Here is a 16,135-nt window from a genome sequence, read left to right as displayed (position 1 = left end):
ATTTTGAAAATACATAGGTTAAGTTCCAAAAGTTCTATCGAGATTTCTGGTAAGGACTCGAGAGCTACCTGAGCTTGAGGGTCCCTTAGGTAGCTACGCCACTTATCTACACATTGCTTTGAGATACCAATAATGTTAACCATCTCACTTAATTTCATTTTATTGCCTCTCGACAAAATTTTATTGTGACCAATAACATGAGAACGAATGGAATGACATCACGAAACTTTGACTGGTTAGTTAAGTATGAAAATGCACGCATGGTCGAACTAAAGACTTTTCATTCACTTACAAATTAATATTTGAGAGATAATAAAAAATAAATTTATCATAATTAAACATTCCGGATTATTTATACATCTAAAAAGCTCCTTCGTTTTTTAACTTCTTTAAAATTCCAACTGAAAGAAGACTTAACTTAATTTAATGATCTCTGATTCTTTGCATTTCTCTCTGCTCCGAAAAAAATATGTAATTACTATAGACATATTCAAAAAATTAGCTAAATAATCGAAATCTAAACCAATAAAAAGTTTGAATTGGACTGGAATGGTGTTGGGTGACAGGAAAACTGAAGTTAATGCGTCACAATGGAATATACCCGATGATAAATTAAAAACCTTGGAAGCTCCATTTCAAGGATTGTGATGGCACTAAACTACATGCCTCTGAGTTTAAACGAATTCAATTTGTAGTTCTTCAAGGATTTACCATGACGATAAATAAATCAATCTTTGAGAGTTTATGGTCTGTTTTAAAAAAATACATGTATGTAGGTATTCCTAATGATCAATTGAATATTTAAGGGGGGAGCATGCTTTAGAAGCTTCTTAAAGTCGATTTTTTTTTGCTTAAATCTCTTTAGAAATAATCTAAGAATATGTCCCCAAAGTTATAGATATATTAGAAATATCTTCGAAGCTAGAAGGGAAATAGTGACCGACCGTCTAGCAGATATATGTAGTACATATGTATATGCGCTTGGGCAGACAGCGAAAACTTTGAAGCGCGTTTTCTCGGTTTTTCATTTTTACGATTTTTCTTAATTGGCGGGCAGGATAAAAAAAACTAAACGTCGTATGAAATTGGAGCAAAGTTTATTATCTTTGGCATTAAATTAACTTCTATTTAAGCCAAAAAAAACTAAGAAAAGTCAGGTTTGAACATATTTTTAAACAACGTAAAGTCAAATTTTTTTGGTTAAAAACCGCTTTTTTTCAATTTTTAAAAAAATTATATAGATATGTATATAATTATAATAAAATGTTATAATTTTTTTTGGAACTTTTTTGGCTTAACTAGAAGATAAATTATTAAAAAATATGAATCTTTTTGAATTTTTTGTTTCCGATAGAAATTGCGACCTGCATCCTGCCCGCCGTCCGACAAATGCACATGCGAGATGCATCGGGCAATTGCTTCCCAAAGGCAGAATATCAAAGATTTCTTATCCAAAAAATTTGCGAATAATGTTTAAATATATGACTATAAACCCTAGAAATTTTGCTTTAATCACTTATTTCTTTCCTTCCCAAAAAACTTTTCAAAAAAATCGAATTTTTTAAGCCACTAAAGCAGGCTCCCCCTTAACAAATGTATGTACTAAATGTCACGTAGCAAGAGCGTGTTTTCCTTGTGTTTGATTTTGACAGTATTTTAAATTTTCTTGTATCTTAAATCTCTCTGAGTATACTAGGGATCAAACCAGAATAGAAGAAAAGAATACGACTACAAAATAATTCCTGTTTTTACTTTATTTTATATTGTGTCCACGTTTTCACATATCGGAATCACTACTCTTTGTTTCGATATCATTTTAGTGTCTGTGGCTATTTGTTATAAAACAATTAAATGAAATGCAAAATAAGTTTTGGAAGCGAACGAGATTATAATCCGAATTTAGTGGAACAAAATGGTGCAGTAATTATTTAGATATGAGACTTTACTGAAAAGAGGCTGTTATCATTTGAAACCAATTCTTCAATATACTGAAGACAGGCAGAGAGACAAACATTAAAAAATTAATAAATTATGTCAAAATTTTCCCTTTATTATTAATGGGGTTAGTTGTAGTCAGAGACATGAGAAAATTACAATTTTAAATATTTATTAATTTTTGCCAAAATATTATTCTATTTTATAGAAGTAGAAACATAGCATAACTAAATAAGATTTATTTTTTACTTAACAATTTTAGAAGTAATGACTGTTTGAGTTGATCCAGTTCCAACCAAAGCTCCTTGTGGTGATCATCACTAATCCTTGGAGATTCATCTAAAATCAATCAAACAAAAAAAAATTGTTTTATCAATAGATTATCTTGTGCCAGATCGAAGCTTTTTTAGTGAACATTTCCAGGAAAGTTTTTATCACAGTTACGTCAAAAAACCAAAAGTGAATTGTTTCTCAAAAACCGAAATTAGAAAAAAAATCCTTCGATCTTTCTCTTTTTTATTGGCGTAGAAACCGCACACGCGGTTATAGCCAAGTTTACAACAGCGCGTCAGTCGCTCTTTCTTTACGCAGTTTGGCGCCAAAAGAAACCTGGTCTTTCCAACGGAGGGGAGGTCTTCCTCTTCCTGTTTCCACCGGCGAGTACTCTCAGAGCTGGAGTGTTTTCATCCATTCGGACGACATGACCTTGCCAGCGCAGCGGCTGCCTCTTAATTCGCTGAACTATGTCCTTTTAATTGTTTTTTCAAAATATTCTCCATTAAGATCTATATACGTTCGTATCTCCAAAACATGCTTTCTGAACGCATCAACCGCCTCTTAAAATACCAAAAAAGGTTGACCTCTTAGTGTATTTTTTACGTACGGAAATAAAACGAAGTCATTCGGTGCCAAGTCAAGACAATACGGATTATGTTTTGAATGCTGAAAAATGCAGTTATTTCAGTCGAACTGTGAAAGTTTGCAATGTCGTGATGAAGGGTGATCCGTTTGCGGGTGGTGGTTTTCCTGACTTCTTGAAAAACAACTGGCAGACAAATGGTTGACGAGTATACCGTTCAGAATTTACTGTTCTGCGTTGTTATAGTGGTATGATTGCGACATTTCCAGTTTTTCCAAAAAAATAAGTGACCATTTGCTTGGAAGTACTTCTGGCGCGAACAACTTTTGTGTTTTGAAGCATCGTTATTGTTTTTTTTTTTGCCAAATCGACAGGAACCTTGCCTTTAGCGATCAACAAAGTATGTGAGCTCCAACAATTGTTTTTCACACTCGAAATTGTTTTTCACTGCAATATTGAATGCATGCTGATGCCACTAATGCCTATATTTGCCTTAATTTCACGCATAACATCAATGGTTTATGGAACAACAACTGATTTCTTACGACCTTCATGAAATTCCCCTTGGAGTGTTATGAGATCTCGATTGAATTCACTATACCATCGATAAACACTGGTCCTTGATGGAGCTTCATCGCCAAAAATTTAATTAAGTTCATCAAAAAATATATATGTATGTATAGTACTCAGGTAATGAGAAATTGTAAATTGGTGAGGTGACAAACTTGATCAGAATTGACCAGAAAATTTCAAATATTTTATTTTTTATTTTATAGATTTTGGTAAATACTTAAATTCCATACAAGAACTCGGGGCTGATCCAAAAGTATAGTGGTTTTATCTGACCACTTTGTTCGGAGATTGCATCATTGACATAGGCAATCCAAGCCAAATTTCTTGAAGATATGTATCCAGTCACTGTAAATTTTCGAAAATGTTGTTACGTTATTTTGCATTTTAGGTGACGATATACACATTGAGCCATCGATATCGAAATTGACTGAAAAAATTACCTTCACAAAATTAAAAAAATTTGCCAATGAGGGCATTGCGTTTTGAAAAAATTCACAATTATAATTAGGCTTAAAACCGATTTTCTTGTTACTTGTATATATATACACATTGAGTAATAGACACTGTGTGAAAAATTTATATAAAAAAATCGTTTTAATTTGATTTTGCAATTTCTTTAGTAACATACTAAACATGTATTTTATAAAAAAACAGTATCAGTGTAACAAATCGTTGAAGCGACATTCACAATTTCCTTAAATGTGATATACATATATAATCTTAAGTTTAGTAATGCAGATGAGCTAATTAAACATAAACGTTTTTCAACTAAAACCAAGTAGTAAAATAATGAAATGCTTAAATAATTTATTTGAAACAACTGCTCCCACATTTAAGGGGGTATTCTGGTCTAGAAGCATGAATTTCAGGTAATTTTTAAAGTGTCGTAAAAAACAGGCAAATAATATTTTTAGCATCCATTTTTTTATTAGTTATTTGTTAATTTTAAAAGAGTACAGAAAAAAATTAAAAAGTAAAAAATTACAAAAATTATTATACCCATGATTTCATCCCTTCTAGTTATCTGAAACCAAAAAAAAAAAAAGATTATTAATCTAGATTAATGTCGCAATGGCCGAAACTACGGAAATGTGGGAAACATTTTTTTCACAAAATGGCGACTGCCTGAAAAAGAAAGTTTTTTTGGATCACTTTTTCTGACTATTTCGAATTTTTTAAAAATAATAAAAATAAAAATTTGGGGATGGGGCTAGTTCCAACCATAAACAAGCCTATAAAGAAGACTCTATAAAAATTTCAAGTAAATCGGTCCAGTAGAACCTGAGAAATCGTGGGTATCGTTCCGAAAAAGTCAGTTTCGAGAAAAACGCGTTTAAAGTTTCGCGTAAAGTCTTTTGTTCGATTAGTTCCGGCCGAACCAGTTTGGATGCTGGGTCAGAAAAATGCCTATATCTCCGAAAATAATTTGAATTTTGAAAAATCCTCTTGTACACATATTCTTGAATAGTCAAACTTTGAAAATTTAAAAAAAAAATGTGATTTTTTTAAATTACTAGACCAGAATACCCCCTTAATACTGAAATTAGTGTTTTTGAGTATCGCTTAACTAAAAAATATATATGGTTAATAAGCTTTTAAAATTATAACATGGCAAAGTCTATAAATAAAAAATACTTTAAATATACTTGTTTTTGTATTTCTTAAATAGTAATCAAAATAGGAAATAGATAAAAAAATTAAATAAAAATGTTGGCAATGGAATTAAAAAATATGGTTGTAAAATATCATTGCTTGTTAGATAATGATCTTATAGAATTTTTAAAATGTTCGGTTGCACCCGAACTTTGCCCTTCCTTACTTGTTAATCTCATCTTTCTTAAATTTTCTTTTTCTAAATTTACTTTCGTCGATTTGTACAATTTTTCCTGTCACCCCTCATATTCCACTTGCTGTAATACTACAGTTTTCAACAGTAGTTACACCAGTCACATATGGTAGCGCTAGATAAAATAGGTTTCCTGACTATGCTTTTTGTAGGACCTTCTCCTGCGAACAATGTGATGCGTAGAAAAACATCAGATAGAAGATGGCAAACGTATTTTTGTGTTCTCGATCAAGACCTTTTGGATCGCGATATAACCACACGCGTACGGTATGATTCCTTACGTCATCTAAACTTACCGACAGTGCTACATATATCCGTCTAGATAGAACACCATCGCCTGTTAATGTATGCTGCAAAACTTCTATGTTAAAATAAGCTCTTGCTCTTTCTTCAGCAAAGGTTTTGTAGCTCTCCCGCGACTGAAACGTTTGAAATACTTTGGCGATGTTCCACATAACAAAATCTTTATAGATCAAAAAGTCAACTATAGATACTGGGATCCACAAATTCGGAACCTAAACTCTGGAACAGTTTTGGTTGGGTTTGGACAATTTTTGATCGAAAGGTGCCCTACTTTAAGGGAATTACTACTGCAAATTTTTATTCATGTTTATAATCGATTTTGCTTATTTTCACATCGTAACGTAGGTATGTTATAGAAATGATACGTACTAAATTTAGTCGAAATAGGATGGTCGGGTCCTAAGATATGTATATGATTTCACCAAAATGTGGGCGGTGCCACGCTCATTGTCCAATTTTCACACCAGTTCTCATAAAGCCTTCTCATACCGTCTTAAAGTTAAAAAGGTAAAAAGTTTTAAACAGTACCGTTATATGGTGAGTGAGCGGGGTTATCTTCCGGTTTCATCCATTTTTACACTGTCGGTAGAAGTTCTTATAATATTCTGGTTATTGTAGCTTTAGTGGTTTAGGAGATGTGTACATTAAACATATTAGAGGGCGTGGCCATTCCTACTTTTTCCACATTTTTTACGCTCAGGTGCCCCGTGGTACTGCGATCCTCTGTGACAAATTACAATTTTATACCCCACGCTCATCTGCGAACTCGTAATTTTTTTCGTACTAAGAAACCCACATACCAAGATTCATTGAGATATCTCAATTTTTACTCAACCTGTAGCACCGACGGACGGACAGACAGTCCCCGGATTTCAACTTTTTCCGTCACCCTGTTCATTTATATATATGTATATGTATGTGTTTTAGGTGAACAAAACTATTATACTCTGTAGCAACCGGTTTCCAGAGTATAAAAATATTGTTAGAAAAGAGGACTCGATTAGAACGTGTAGATTTTATCTATAAAATTGTGTATGGGAGAAATGCTCTGCGGATTATTCTGAACAACTTTGCGTAAGAGACTATGGGTCTAAAACCGGTTTCGCGCCATCGATTCTTAAGTCCAAGTTTAAAACATCTGAATAACCGATTGTATGGGAGATGGGAGATGTAATATAGTTGTCCGATCTGACCAGTTCCGACAAATGATCAATATAATATCAAAATGCACCTAAGTATTAAAATTCATTCGGATATCTCAAAAACTGCCGAACAAATTAAAAGAAAGCAATTACCATACCCACGATTTCAACCCTCGTAACAATCTCACACAAAAAACAAGTAAGGAAGTAAGTTCGGGTGCGACCGAACATTTTATACTCTTGCAACTTGCAACAATCACTACCAGGGAAATATTTTAAGGTGTAAAACCAATCATATACTTGTAGAGTAAAGTCAACCGGATGAAATTTATTTTTTTAGGCACAAAGATACACTGTTATGAATAAAAAACGCTCTCTTATATCATTGGGATAACTCACATAATGGCCGATATATGCGGTACAAAGTCACCCAGAAGTTCGAAATTTTTTTTACTTATTATATGGGGGCTAAGGGAGATATTGGTCCGATTCACCCCATTTTTGCCATACAGACCTACCATTATAAGAGAAGGATTGTCCCTTAATTTCAGTTATATATGTATATCACACATTTTTGGCAATAACGAAAAAGTTCATTTTGACGGATGAAAATGTAAACAAACCAATATTACAAAATGTTGTGTTTTGTTTAAGTTAAAATTAATACAAATATGAAATACGTTTGTTATTATTTATTTTTTTGTATTAATATCTTCAAATCAACAAAATAAATATATTTATATAGTAATTTAATATCCCGTTTACAAATTGAAGAATTCAAACTAACCTTTTCTCCACATCAGACATATTGAAACAAATTGAATATCAGCTGACTGTTCCCGCCCGCGTTGCCAACACACTTCGTTTTTAAGGGAAAATATGAAATAAGCTAAGTGCTTTTCATTTGTCCATGATTTACTGTAGCAAGAGTATAAAAAAGGACGGTGTATCAAACGCTGACAACCTCTGAAAAAAGTTGACGAGGACTAGAAGAATTGGGCACAGGCTCCTGTAAATAAGGAAAAGTTTGAAAGGAAACTTGCTTTTAGAATTGAGGAATCAAGCGGAGAAAAGAGCCGATACGAAAGCAACTGAGAGCGAGTGGCTGGTGAAATAGTTGTAATATAACTGTACTTGATATAAAATCGGCGGAAAATAAATGTTAAAAGTAGGCGAAACACCCGCGGCTGTACTCAAATAGTATCAGATCAGGATGAGAAGGCATCGAATAAGGGTGGTCTATATGATGCCTCCGGGAATACTCCCCTATTCCCCATGGCGCGCAAACGTCGTAACCCCGTAGATAGGTCGTTCTTATACACACGTTGCGGATCCATGCATTAACGATCCAAGCTACATATTTTGCAAAGGAGATTAATCAGTTTTGAGTATGGTTTACTCCAAGAATTTGGAGTAAACTGAAGTCTTTAGGAGAAAGAGGATATTGCAGTTAAATCTTGATCACTGGGTAACAGCATAAGATTTGCTCAAATTAACGATATTAGAGAAAATATTTAAATTTGAAATGGGTATGATGGCCATTGGCATTCATTAGGACGAATTCTGGCGCTACCAACTGTCAGAACCGTCCACACGAGAAACAAAAGAGGAGAGGATTAAGAGCCTTACAATGTGGCAGCAGTGGTGGAAAACCTCAAACAAAAGACAGTGCATCCACAGACTAATACCAGACAATAGACAGACGACATGGGGACCTTATTTTCTAATCCAAATATTGACCGGATATGGATGTTTTGGATGGTACCTGCTCCAATTTCATCGCGACATCAGTGCATACTGTCCGACACACCGAATGCACAGAAGACTGTGAACACGTATTATTTCAGTGTCTCCGTTTTTTTAATTTTCGGGAAAAGTTAAAATCTACACTCGGCAGTAGTTCTACGGTGGGAACTATGACCGCACACTCGTGTCAGTCCATAAAGGAGGCTTAAATTTCTTGGTCTCTTGTGAAGTAATACATAATCCGTGGTGGATCCGTGAGAGAAACGTGAGTTGGTCATAGGTTAGGTTTAGCGGATTAAAGTTCTGCACTCCGTCTTTCCTTCCCTCTACCATAAATTAAACGCCTGTATTCGTTGAAATAGTAGTGCAGATTATTGTATTTTTCAGACTAATAAATCCTAATATAAAGATTATTAGAGTTTAAAACAAATTTTTGAAGTGACTAATAATTTTTTGTTAATTTATAGAATATTTTTCAAGTATGGATGAATAAAAAAATAAAAACGAAAGAAGTGTTTAATGAAATAACAGTAACAAAAAAATTAAATTAAAAATAACTCATTAATTTACTTAATAATACTAAATAACATTTTGCTATTGAACTTATACTTTGTTGTATATTCTTTATTGGCCATTGTAACTGGGCACATCCGTATAAAAGAGTCAATCAACTCCTGGCAGCGCTTAATGGGAGTCTGGGCCCAAGCCTCTTGTACAACATGCCAGAGTCGCGACCTAGAAGACTGGGATTGCATTGAAACGTACCGTTTGAGATCCGGGGATTCAGAGAATTTTTAAATGCTTTACTGGTGAGTTATGGAAGATTCTGCGTATTTTTTTCTTACAATTTTATCTGGTTTAATCGCTCAACCAGGATTGGGTGCAAAAGTTCCTACTGCATGGGTTTGCTGTGCGTTGCTCTACCATTGGTAGTGTCAGTTATTCACTCAATTTACGAAAAACTGAAGACGTTTTGTTGTTTTTCTGGCTATAATTTTTTTTTATTTTTGCTTTGTATAATATAACTATTAGATATGATTCCAGTGAAAAAATGTCTAGCATGTTGAAGAACATTGCCATTGACTTTCTCGAAGATCGTGGTTGACTTGTGTGACTTGTAGATCAACCTTTCAATCATGAACCATTTGATCCATAGTATCAACGCCAGTTTTATATAATATTTATTATAATAATTTATCATTTCTGGTTACCGTCTGTTATTATCACCTTCTGATGCATTTGGAATAGAATGGCAGCTTTGTTTTTTTATGTAGATAAGAACACGTGGTCACCTTTTCGCGAAATCTAAGAACAGATAAATATTTTTCCCGTGTCTTATTTGCTGCCATAACATTAGAAATTATGATAGTGGTAAGGATTCCAAGATAACAGATATTTAACAACGGGTACCACTTTCTCGGTACGGAGCCTTTCACCCCGGCTATTTTCGTGAGTGTTATTTGTTTCATCAGTGATATGAATTTCCACTTCACTGGTTTCGACGGTATGTAATGAGCAAATCCAGTACGACCATGGTAAGGAAAAAAGATGTGACAACAGGACATACATATAAGCAAATGAAAGGCCTAAGTGATGAAATACCCTTGGCTCTGAAAATTCAAAGTTACCCTCAGCAGTAAGGCGGAATGGAATGAAGTATTAATAACTTATATGGTTACCGTTAGCCAAAATAACTGTGTTTATGCGCCTCGGCATGGATTCAATTAGAGAGCGAAAGGTGGAAATCGGCATTTTCTTCCATTCGGCTTCAATGCACTTCCTTAGATCTCTAACAGTATCCAATTGTCGGCCAGCTGAATAAACTTGCTGCGGAAGTATTCCCCAGAAATTTTCCATAGGACTTAAGCCGGGACTTTTGGTGGACCAGTCAATTATTGCTATATTTCTGTCCATAAAGAAACGTTTTGTTTCAGCTACATTGCTTATAGCGGCGTTATCTTGTTGAAAATCCATGGTTCCTCACAAAATATTTCCAAAAACTATATTAAGACGTTGTCAAATAATTCCATATAACTCATAGTATTCATTTTATGCATTACAAAACAAATTGGAGTTGCACCATTGTATCCGAAAGTATGGGGTTACCATTAGAGATCCTCCCTGGAAATTTCTCGAATGCATTGTTTCTGGTGGTCGTCGAATATCTCTCCAATATTTGTCATTGCCGTCGGGGCCATCTAAATTAAATTTTTTTCATCACTAAAAACCACTTTTTCCACTCGTCGTCCCACAATAAGTGCCTTTGGGCATATTGCATCCTTGCAGTTTTGTGTCGAGGTAGCAACATAATTTGAGGCGCTCGTTTAACATACTGGATGTTACTATTCTCTTTCAAAGTGTGTTGAACTCGACGGGTGGACACCTCAAGATTTAGTTGACGCATAATTTTTTCTGGGGAAATGTTTTTACTGACTGCCAAATGCTTATTTGCCGTTTTGACCGTTCATCAACCTTAAATGCGCAGGCAAGCCATATGAGTTTGCTCTCGGACTCATTAAGAACCAAAACGAAGTCCTCCTCGGCCTGGCGAGTGGTCAACAGCATAATTTATAATTTATGCTCTCTTGTATTTATTCGTTTTCCATCTTTGTTCACAGCTATTTGCGTGTTCTTATTTTTCGTGCGTCACAGTGTATCTCACACTGCCCGTTACATTGGTTGTGACCTCTGATAATCAATTATTATGTTATTGCATTTATTTATTATCTTTTAACTTTTATTATTCAAAATTTTTTTATTTTAATTTAAGATGTTTTTTTTTTTTTGAGATTTTATTTTTGATAGTAAAGTTTTGCGCTAGTCTTGCATAAACCATAGACCGCCAGAAATTGATCTATTTAAAGTCTTAAGGCAGGCGTGCAATAACTTCAAGAAAATCGGTTTTAAACTTGAAACATTTATGGAAAATTTAGGCATTATGAAATGTTGCTTCAATGATTTAAAGGCCTTAATGATCAAGAATATGATTCGAAACTTTTCTCCAAACGTAAACGCCCGTCTAATGAAAATACCACCGAATCTGCCCTGAAAAGAATGCTCTCTCCCAACATTAAGCTTATTAATCTTTCTTCGCTTGTCCTCAAGGAGACAAACTTTCGTCATCACATGATTAGAATACAATGAAAGTTGTAACTGAAAAATTTTAACTGAAAAACTTCTTGAGGATCCGCCTCTTAATAACTCTAAGTCTGTTACCAAAAATTTAGTTGTAATACCGCGAAAAAAGTCGAATATTTTTTCAATATAATAAAGTGTTGTATCTCTTTAAAATTAAAATTGGACGATCTGACATCTAATTGTAATTTTAAAATTATCGTTTCGCTGAAAATTGACTAAAGCCCCACATTTTTGATAATAAGATATTGAATAGCGAATTTGAAGTCTTTAGATCTGACCGGCTGAGCAGAATAAAAGGTGGTGTCCTGTTTGCTGTACATTCTTCAATTGCATCTGAAGAAGTGGATGTTCCTTATGCAGACTTCATTGTGTTTAAGTGCATTCGAATTTGTGTTAATAGTGATGATATTTACTTAACTTTATCATATATACCTATATACCGCCTTAATCGTACTTATATGTATATATGCTGCACGCTTTAATAAATAATGTTTTCTATATGTCTAATAAAATTGAAAATTGTTTTGGGAGATTTCAATTTACCGAGTGTATCATGGAAATCTATTGATGATTACATCATTCCTCTTAGTAATCGCTTATGTTTTAATGAGTTTCTAATTGAAATGTCGGAGTTGGGTCTTATTCAAATTAATTAAATTTCACACAAGTTCGGTAAGTTTTTAGATCTGGTTTACGTTGATAACGCTTCAATATTCTCTGTTGTCCGATGTGATGCTTTGGTATTGTCAGAGGACTCTTATCATTCTGCTTTGGATATTAATATCGAATTACCTTACTTGATAATACTTGTAATACAGTTTTAATTTGTTAAATTAAAAAACAGAAAATCTCGTGCTTTTAAACTTAAAAAAATTTATTAAGTTGCTGACTATTCAAAATATTCTAAATTCCGTCGACAATTTGCTGAACTTAACAAAATATGTTAAAATAATTACAGAAACGAAGTAAAAAATAGTATACGTAATCCAAAATTGATCCATATTTCGTCAACTCCAAACGTAAGATTTTTAATTTTCCGTCCACGATAAAATATACTTTGTCCAGTGACATTCACACAATTTCTAATATGTTTGCTGAATTCTTTAAGTTCAATTACTCTTCAAACTCTCCTGTAAGTGTGCTGTAACAGCATAAGTTACGTCCGATTTCTGTTAATAATGCACCTAACATTTGCGAGGTAGACATCTTATACCAGTTAAATATGTTAAGAAAATCGTTTAGTTATGGTCCAGATATGATTTCCCCATAAATGCTATATACATACATATACAAGGCTTGTTTCCATCAAAATGGAAAAAGTCCTTAATAATACCTTTGCATAAGAGTGAATTTAGGTCATGCATCGAAACCTATAGGGGAATAGCAAAGTTGTAATACTTTAACTTTTTGTAGGAATTATTACTGATGAAATTCCTACCGAATTTCTCCTCTAATCCCTTGTGCTCAGCACGGTTTTCGCAAAGGGGCATCTACAGTAACTAATTTTCTACAATTTTAACACATGTAACGATAGCTCTTAGGGATAATACGTATACTGTTATTATATACACAGATTTTAGTAAAGTTTTGATAAAGTCAACCATTCAATCCTTTTCAAAAAAAGGGTTTTTCTGGATTTTTAACCAATATTCCTAAAATGGGTTGCTTCTTATCTTAGTAATAGAACTCAACAAGTTATATTTAACGATACTTTCACTGATTTAATGGATTTCCCTTCAGGCGTTCCTCAAGGTAGCAATCTTGGCCCAATTCTGTTATGGTTATTTATTAATGATATTTCTTCTCTTATTAAGTATTCAAGAGTTTTATTGTATGCCGGCGGCCGGAAACTCTTTAAATCGTAAATACTGAAAGCTGTCAGTTACAAACAGACTGAAACAACTTAGTTTCTTGGTGTGTTAGAAATGATATGCCATAGAAACTTAAAAAATGTAAAACGATGTGTTTTTTCCGTAGATCTGTGGACCCTAATTCTTACGTAATACAAAACTTTAGTTTGGAATAAGTGAGCAGTTTTGTTGATCTGTTAGTAACTATGGACCCCAAACTCAATTTTAATCTTCATGCATCTTCCATGGCTTTTAAAGTAGTTAGTTAGTTAGTCAGTTTTGTTAAACGTTGGTCTAAATTTAGAGATCCGCTTATTACGAAAATTCATTTTTACATCTTTGGTGAGGCCTATATTAGAGTATGTTTCTGCGATATGGGACCCTAGTATCAACCAGGCAGTTTAGACTTTTACTTTTAAAATTTTCTAGAACAAATTTTGAGTTAAAGGAACCATTCCACCGTATATGTTTGTTTCTGTAGCTGAGCAGCTTAAAATCGCCTCGTTTGCGGATAGCGTCCCTCGCCTCGGTTGAGGCGTCACCTGCACACCTGCAGCTCGGCTGCGGGCTCTGGCCAGATGCAAGACTGGCACAGCATTAGTAATTAAAAGAATTTATGGGACTGCGTACTAGGATAGCTGAAACCTCAATACGTTGTCATTTTAGCAAGGGGAAAATTCGTAGACACTCTCTGTGACATCGTACAAAAAGGACTCGGCCAGAATTAAACATCAACCCCTCGAAAACCACCATCGTTCCACTCGCGAGACGAAAGAAATCTATCCCTTAGAAACCTAGAGCTGGAGATGACTAATATGGTCAATTACCTGGGCCTCATGCTGGATTCAACTCTTCGGTGGAAGCAGCCTATGGAACTGACCATAGTCAAGGTTACAAAAGCACTCAGGAAGTACACGATCATCGTACGATCGATTATGACTAATGGGGCGGAAACACCTCAAAAGCATCGCATACTTCTGTAGGACTCCAACTATCGAAGAGGCAACGACTAGCCTGAATCTGCGTACGTGCCCGACAGCAACACTGGAAGTGATGGATCTCTCACCGCTACACATAGTAAGCAATCAAGCAGTCAAACATACAATGCTTCAAATGACAACAGAACATGAAAGCAGACGAAAGGCCTAAGTGATGAAATACCATTGGCTCTGGAAATTTAAAGTTACCCTCAGCAGTAAGGCGGAATGGAATGATTCCACGCTTAACCTTCTGCTAAGTAATACATACTGAACAGCCTATCTGATGGTAAACAAGTGCATCTTATTTGAATGCATGGTCACAAGGGAATAGCTGGTAATGAACTGGCTGACGAGCTTTCCCGCTCTGCAACTTCCACAAGAATGGTAAGACCAGAACCTTACTTTGCGGTTGGTCCCCATACCATTGAGGAGCTGCTCCGTAATGAGAAAAGAGCAGGTAGGGAAAGACATTGGCAACAATTTCAAGGTATGCGCCATGCTAGGAATTCAGGATTTCATCAACGTGCTGGGGCTAAGTGATTCGTTGTGACTTATGAGAGGGCACAATAGACCTTACTCACAGTCAGTTGGCCCAAATGAATCATTATTTTTTTTTAAATTCCCTTGGCAAGAATAGAACCGGCTCCACATAATACTTTCTCCTCGCTTGTGCCCGTTGCGTTGAAGTGAGACGGTCTGTCACTACTGTTATATTGATCAAGTGCAAGGCCTCAACTAGCAAATTAAAAGTCTCCAGTGGTATATTTTTCACCCCACCTCCCCAAAGGTTTGGCCGCTTGGTGTAACTTGCTCCCTAATTTGGTGAGTTGCGCCATATTTTCCTCCAGTATTCCCTATATATTATGGGGCATCTACATATGTATACACACGTAACCTCAGAGCTATTGCATATATAATAGGCGATGCTGTTACATCATTTTCCCCAGCTCTTCTAGTGTGATGTAGAACTTCTGTAGTTATTTCTGCAGTATCTTGGATACAGTAAGAAGGATTTTTACCACTTTCCATTTTCAAAAAAATTTTGCAAAATAGGGCATGAAAGTATCTTAAGGGGCTATACCAGTGTGACACTTTAAAAAAAAATTCTTTTTTGCTTTTTCGATAGTTTATGTATTCAAAAAAATCCTGTGAAATCGGCAAGTTCGTACCTTGAATAGTTTTTGAATAGCAGCGTTCTAAACAGCGACCGCTCAGAGTTGCAAACATATACATATAATGGGTTGTCAAAAATGTCTTGCGGTATTTTTATTGAATTTTTTTTTATTGAAATTGAAATGAATTTTTGATGACTCATGCCCAGCTCTTGACCGATGCTACGGCTGCTACTATGCCGGTCTATTTCGACCAATTCAGCGATTTTATCGCAATTTTCGACGACGATGCGACGAATAAAACTAGAACTACGCGCTTTCAGCGCCAACTAGCGAAAATACCGCAAGACTTTTTTGACAACTCATTATTATAAGTGAAACTTTAAACGCGTTTTTCTCGAAACGACATTTTTCAAAATTGCTGACATCATAACTCAACGAGAAATTGACCGATCGACTTTAAATTAAAACTGGGTATAGTTGAATAAATTTGCTATACAAGGGACTACTTCTTTCTATCTTTTTGATAGGTTGAAAATTGTCAATTTGGCATTAATAAAACGACCATTTTTTTCGTAAAAAAACTATTTTTTTTTTTCAAAATTACGCCATTTTCTTAATTTTTGATATTTTTCAAAGATCGTAGTTCAT

This window comes from Bactrocera neohumeralis, chromosome 5 (genome assembly GCF_024586455.1).
Source record: "Bactrocera neohumeralis isolate Rockhampton chromosome 5, APGP_CSIRO_Bneo_wtdbg2-racon-allhic-juicebox.fasta_v2, whole genome shotgun sequence".
Classification (NCBI taxonomy): domain Eukaryota; kingdom Metazoa; phylum Arthropoda; class Insecta; order Diptera; family Tephritidae; genus Bactrocera; species Bactrocera neohumeralis.
The sequence above is the reverse complement of the archived record's forward strand: the minus strand, read 5'-3'. Positions refer to the sequence as shown.